This window comes from Saccopteryx leptura, chromosome 1 (genome assembly GCF_036850995.1).
Source record: "Saccopteryx leptura isolate mSacLep1 chromosome 1, mSacLep1_pri_phased_curated, whole genome shotgun sequence".
Taxonomy (NCBI): Eukaryota; Metazoa; Chordata; class Mammalia; order Chiroptera; family Emballonuridae; genus Saccopteryx; species Saccopteryx leptura.
The window spans coordinates 304,002,639-304,009,107 of record NC_089503.1 but is presented as its reverse complement, the minus strand read 5'-3'; the positions used below and the strand labels follow the sequence as shown (position 1 = coordinate 304,009,107).

At 45.4% G+C, this 6,469-nt stretch overlaps 1 non-coding gene across 1 annotated transcript; it reads right to left on the bottom strand.

The window, feature by feature from the left end:
- Positions 1 to 5,513: 5,513 nt before the first annotated feature.
- TRNAV-AAC (transfer RNA valine (anticodon AAC)) lies at positions 5,514 to 5,589 on the bottom strand. The gene has a single exon. It is a non-coding gene; the product is annotated as a tRNA-Val (tRNA).
- Positions 5,590 to 6,469: the final 880 nt, after the last annotated feature.

Genomic DNA, 6,469 nt, shown 5'->3' with positions numbered 1-6,469 from the left:
TTTCATCAACCTCTGCTTTATATATATTTAGGTGCTCGTATATTAGGTGCACAGATATTTACAATGGTTATATCCTCCTGCTGGATTGCACCCTTTATCATTATGTAGTGACTTTCTTCATTTCTTACAATAGCCTTTGTTTTAAAGTCTATTTTGTCAGATATAAGTATTGCTACCCCAGCTTTTTTTTCATTTCCATTTGTGTGAAATACTTTTTTCCATCTCTTCACTTTTAGTCTATGTGTATCTTTTATTCTCAGGTGGGTCTCTTATAGACAGCATATGTATGGGTCCTGTTTTCTTTTTCTTTCTTTTTTTTTTTTTTGCATTTTTCTGAAGCTGGAAACAGGTAGAGACAGTCAGACAGACTCCCGCATGCGCCCGACCGGGATCTACCTGGCACGCCCACCATGGGGCGATGCTCTGCCCACCAGGGGGCGATGCTCTGCCCATCCTGGGCGTCGCCATGTTGCGACCAGAGCCACTCTAGTGCCTGAGGCAGAGGCCACAGAGCCATCCCCAGTGCCCGGGCCATCTTTGCTCCAATGGAGCCTTGGCTGCGGGAGGGGAAGAGAGAGACAGAGAGGAAGGAGCGGCGGAGGGGTGGAGAAGCAAATGGGCGCTTCTCCTGTGTGCCCTGGCTGGAAATCGAACCCGGGTCCTCCGCACACTAGGCTGACGCTCTGGGTCCTGTTTTCTTATCCACACAACTACCCTATGTCTTTTGATTGGAGCATTTAATTCATTTACATTTAAGGTTATTATTGATATGTAATTGTTTATTGCCATTTTATTCTTTGAATCTACAATCCTATTTCTCTAGATTTTTTTTCCTTTGCTGTTTTTACAGCAGGCCCCTTAACATTTTTTGCAGTACTGGTTTGGTTATAGTTGATTCCTCGAATTTTTTTTTGTCTGGGAAGCTTTTAATTTCTCTTTCAATTTTAAATGATAGCCTTGCTGGATAAAAAAGCCTTGGGTATCAGTTCTTGCTTTGCATCACTTTGAATATTTCTTGCCAATCCCTTCTGGCCTCAAGTGTTTCTGTTGAGAAGTCAGATGTCATTTTTATGGGGGCTCTTCTGTAGGTAATTAACTGCTTTTCTCTTGCAGCTTTTAGTATTCTTTTTTTTGTCTTTAACTTTGACACTTTAATTATAATGTGTCTTGCTGTAGGCCTCCTTGGGTTCCTTTTTAATGGAACTCTCTGTTCTTTTTGAACTTGTGTGACTTTTTTCTTCATCAATTTTGGGAAATTTTCAAGCTATGATTTCTTCAAACAAGTTCTCTATTTCTTGTTTGTTCTCTTCTCCTTCAAGAATCCCCATGATGTGAGTGTTATTTCTCTTCATATTGTCACAGAGCTCTCTTAGAGTTTCTTCAGACTTTTTGAGCCTTTTTTCTTTTTGCTGTTCTGCTTCCATGCTTTCAATTATCTTGTCCTCTAAATTGCTGATTCAATCCTCTGCTTTATCCAGCCTGCTATTAATTCCTTCTAGTACAGTCTTCATTTCTGATATTTATTTGTCATTTCCAACTGGTGTTTTTTTATGATTTCAATGTCCTTTTTTATGCTTGGTATCTCTTTATTTAGGTACTCATTCTGTCCATCCATTGTTGCTCTAAGACAGGGGTCACCAAACTTTTTACACAGGGGACCAGTTCACTGTCCCTCAGACCATTGGAGGGCCAGACTATAAAAAAAACTATGAACAAATCTCTATGCACACTGCACATATCTTATTTTAAAGTAAAAAAACAAAATGGGAACAAATACAATATTTAAAATAAAGAACAAGTAAATTTAAATCAATAAACTGACCAGTATTTCAATGGGAACTATGGGCCTGCTTTTGGCTAATGAGATGGTCAATGTGTTCCTCTCACTGACCACCAATGAAAGAAGTGCCCCTTCTGGAAGTGCGGTGGGGGCTGAATAAATGGCCTCAGGGGGCCACATGTGGCCCGTGGGCTGTAGTTTGTGGACTCCTGCTCTAAGATCTTTGAGCATCCTAAAAATAATTGTTTTAAACTCTGTATCTGATATTTTGGTTACTTCCATCTCATTCAGTTCTTTTTCTGGGATTTCTCTTGTTTATTCATTTGGGCCATATTTCTCTCTGTTTGCTCATTTTGTCTGTGTATTAGGCATCGCTGTCTGACTTTGAAATTTTTGTGTGGTCTTTATGAAGAAGATGGGCTTGGTTGTACTGTCCTCCAGGCCACTTGTTTTCCTTGTTCTAGGAATGCTTCTTGAGGGTACTATTTTTCCTCTTGTTGTATGTGAGGATTAGATGCAGTTGTTCCTTTCATGGGTACAGTTATCCATGAAACATGTTATCCATGGGTACAGTTATTCAGGCTGGCTGGCTCTAAGGGTCAACCTTGATTTTGTGTATTACACACTGTGCAATGTCTGTCCTATTGGGTGTATTTATCCTTCACAGTGTCTGGTGCCTGCTAGACTGCACCTTTGGGTGTGCTGCTTGTGTAGGTAGTTGATTCTAGGGTTGGTGCTGTCTGCCACCCACTACCAGTAGTGTTGGCTCTAGTTCTTTTTGGGTTGGCGTTAGCTGTTGTTTGTAACCCTGTGTGGGTTACCAGTCAGCAGCTACTGCACTTTTTGCTGTTTGTGCCTGCATTTTCTGTGTCTGGGTACTGTGGGAGGGGCCAACCTTTGTACAAGGATCAGATTTCTCCTGCTTAGATATGAAAACAGCTTCATAAGATCCCTAAGCTCTGTAAGAGTTGTCTCCACTTTTCAGCTGCTCATACTCATCTTGAAGCTGCCTGGTCTTCCCATGGAGTCTTCTGTAGTAAGACTGTAGTGTGGGCTCAGACTGGCCTCACCCAACCAACCCCTCTACAGGTTGCACACTTGGTGGGTTAGGGCTGCTAACATTGTGAATACAACGTTTGTGGGACCCCCTACTTCAGGAGTCTATTGGTCAGGCACTCAGTACAGGGAATGTGGCCCCTACTCCTGAGCTTGATTCCTCAGTCACTGCTGCATACTCAAGTTTTATTTCTCCCCAACAAGGTGAGCTGCAGGTTCAGACCGAGTGTGGTCAACAGTCCCCTCTGCAGAAGTTCTTTCAGCTGTTGAGACCTTGGTCTTAGGGAGGAAGGCTGAGAGAGTCCTCTCCTGGGGTTGACTGTGCCCCTCCCCAAGGTGGTTAAGCCCCTTGACCAGATCCAATGGTAGACTCACAGGGACCCACACTTTAAATGTCCATGCTTCAAGCCTCTCTCCCTTCCTCCTATGGAATCTAGCCTAGCAGGACAGAATATCCAGTGCCCAGGCCAGCTGACTGTGAAGTTCCACCCTATCCAATGCACATGAGCCACTGTGCTAGTGCTGATCACAGAGAGTGGAACTTGCCTCAGCTGGGCCCGGTGTGAGGAGCTTTTCCTTAGGGTACCACTCTAGCAAGGGTTATTAGGTCCTGAACCGATACTTTCCACAGCTGGCCCCTGGATGTGCCAGCCCTGGGCCTTTCAAGCAGGAACCCAGCATATACCAGTGGGAGACACTGCCGCAACCTTCTTGGAGCTACAAGCAATTCAGAGTTTGTGGCTCCCTCTGCTGGGCCCAGGTGTACATGGAAATATCAAGCTGCATTGCTAGGCTGGCTTTCATCCACTCTGGTCCTGGGTGAAAGTCTGCTCAAATGGCCAAGTTTCCCTGAGTCTTGCCTCCTGCAGCCTGTCTGCTGACTGCTTGTTGGGCTCAGCTGCTGAAAAACACCTCTGCTAGAGTCTGGAGCCTGTGGCAATTCAGTGATTAGGAAGGGTGGTGGATGTGGCTCCACACCTTGGCCCCAGGTATCCCTCTGTCCAGACTTTTTTCACAGACCTCAGGAGGGTGAGGCCCCAGGAGTCTGGTGGTTGTGGCCTCTGAGACCCAGAGGTGTGGTCTACTCATCCACACTTTCAACTTAGTCTCTTGTGAGGTGGAAGCACCAGTCATAGACTTGGGAGAGTGGCGGGGGGGAGTTTCAGTCTCAACACCAGAAAACTGAATCACTGATGTGCCCCCTGCTTCCTGTCCTCTCAGAATGACCCATTGCCATGACTGGGGTAGGAGAGAATCCTGAGGGTGGAGCAGTTGCTTTTCCCCAGGCTGATGCCACTCAGAGGGGATTGCTCCACCTAAGAAAGATGGCGACTGCAGTATGGGAGAATGTATCAGCACAGGGGTTCTGGTGGCCATCCCCACAGTGTCTGTCCCTGGGCCTCCAACTTTACCTTCTCCTACAACTCCAGTCTTCTCAGCTCTCTCCCACCAGAGCCCCAGGTGAGTGGCTGTGAAAGAGGTTTTCTGCATGGGCTCTTTAAAACAGAGTCTGCATCCTAACCTGTGGTGGCACAGTGGATAAAGCATCGACCTGGAATGCTGAGGTCACTGGTTCGAAACCCTGGGCTTGCCTGGTCAAGGCACATATGGGAGTTGATGCTTCCTGCTCCTCCCCCCTTTCTCTGTCTCTCTCTCTTGCCCCGTCTCTCTTCTTTCTCTCTAAAAATAAATAGAAAACATTAAAATCTTATTAAAAAATAAAAATAATAAAAAATAAATAAAACAGAGTCTGTGTCTGAGAGATCTGTCTCTCGCAAACAGAAACCTGGCTCTTTTCACAGTTAAATGCTTTGTAGGTGCCTCTTCTAGGCTCTGGGGCTCTAGGTTGGGGATCCTGGCCTGGAGCTGAGGACTCACACCTCTCAGGGCGACCCACCCAGCTGTGAGAGTCCCTCTGGGCCACTGCTCGCTCCTGGAGCGGGGCAGCCCTTTCTGTGTCTCCACTCTTCCTACCAGTCTCGACATGCCTTCTTCAGTGATCCTTGATTATAGACTTCTTAGTTTAGTCCAAAGTTGGCTTTTCAAGATGATGGTTCTTAAATTAAGTTGTAATTTAATTTGGTCCTTGGGGATGGCAGTTGGAATGTCCACCTACTCCATCGCCATCTTTCTTCTTCCAGTCAGTTCCAATTTAAAGGTAAGACAAATAGATGCCACCTCTTGATGGGAGAAATGGCAAAAAACATGTAGTCATTTTTAGTCCACAACAGTGCCTCTGAAGTTAAACTGAATTTTCAATGGACTAGATAAGTGTCAAACAAGCAACATTTGTAGCTTGTCCTTTCTCTGAAACCTAATTCACTTCTCTGGACTATTCATTTATTTATTATTTATTTTAACTTTTAATTTTTTTTAGTGAGAGGAGGGGAGGCAGAGAGAGTCTGTCGACTCTCCTATGCACCCCAACCGGGATCCACCTGGCAAGGCCAGTAGCGGGAGATGCTCTGCCCATCTGGGGCCATAGCTCTGTGCAACCAAAGCCATTTTTTTAGTTCCTGAGGTGGAGGCCATGGAGGCATCCTCAGAACCTATGGCCAACTCACTAGAGCCATTGAGAATTGGCTGCAGGAAGGAAAGAGACAGTGAGAGAGAGACAGAGAAAGAGAGAGAAAGAGAAGGGGGAGGGGTGGAGAAGTGGGTAGTCACTTCTCCTGTGTGCCCTGACCAGGAATTGAACCCGGGACTTCCACAGGTTAGGCGGATGCTCTGCCACTGAGCCAACCAGCCAGGGCCTCTCTGAACAATTCTAAGAAAAGCTGACACACCAGGACCTCTTTGAGACTCAATATTATAGATAAATTTCAGTATTATTTTCTTTTTTATAATGTTAATAAGCAATATTGACCAATCCTTCCTTTGTGAAATGTTCTCATCCCTTGGGATCTATGACATCACATCCCTTGTTTACCTAACTCCACTCAGTGTTCTTTCATATTCTTTTTCTTCTGTTTACACTTGAATGTGGATAGTGTTCAAGGTTCATGCCCTGGTCACCCCTCTCTTGACTGCTTTCTTCTTATTAATCACACCCACTCCCATCTATCATTTTATGCCTCAGATCTATACCAGCCTAATCTACATCTATCTCCTGAGTTCTCTGTCGGAATGTGCAAGAGCACATCTCTACTTGGATGTCTCGTAGGCACCTTGGGTCAGTCAGGCCTTAATTACAGAGAGCAGGATCATTAAACAGACCAGGGAAAAGCTAACGAACAGACTCTAGGCTGAGCTTCCAAGAGTGACTCCCAAGAGATTCTATTGCTCCTCAGCACCTCAAGGCCACCTTCTACACTGAGATGTTACTACTCACACTCTAGCTCACCCTGGCTCTGCTACAGTTCACACCAGCAGAATGGATCCTCACTCCCTGACAAAGAGAGAGTCAGAGAAAGGGATAGATAGGGACGGATAGACAGACAGGAAGGGAGAGAGATGAGAAGCATCAATTTTTTGTTGTGACATCTTAGTTGTTCAGTGATTACTTTCTCATATGTACCTTGACTGGAGGGTTACAACAGAATGAGTGGCCCTTTGCTGAAGCCGGTGACCTTGGGCTCAAGCCAGTGACCTTTGGTTTCAAGCCAGTGACCATGGGGTCATGTCTATGATCCC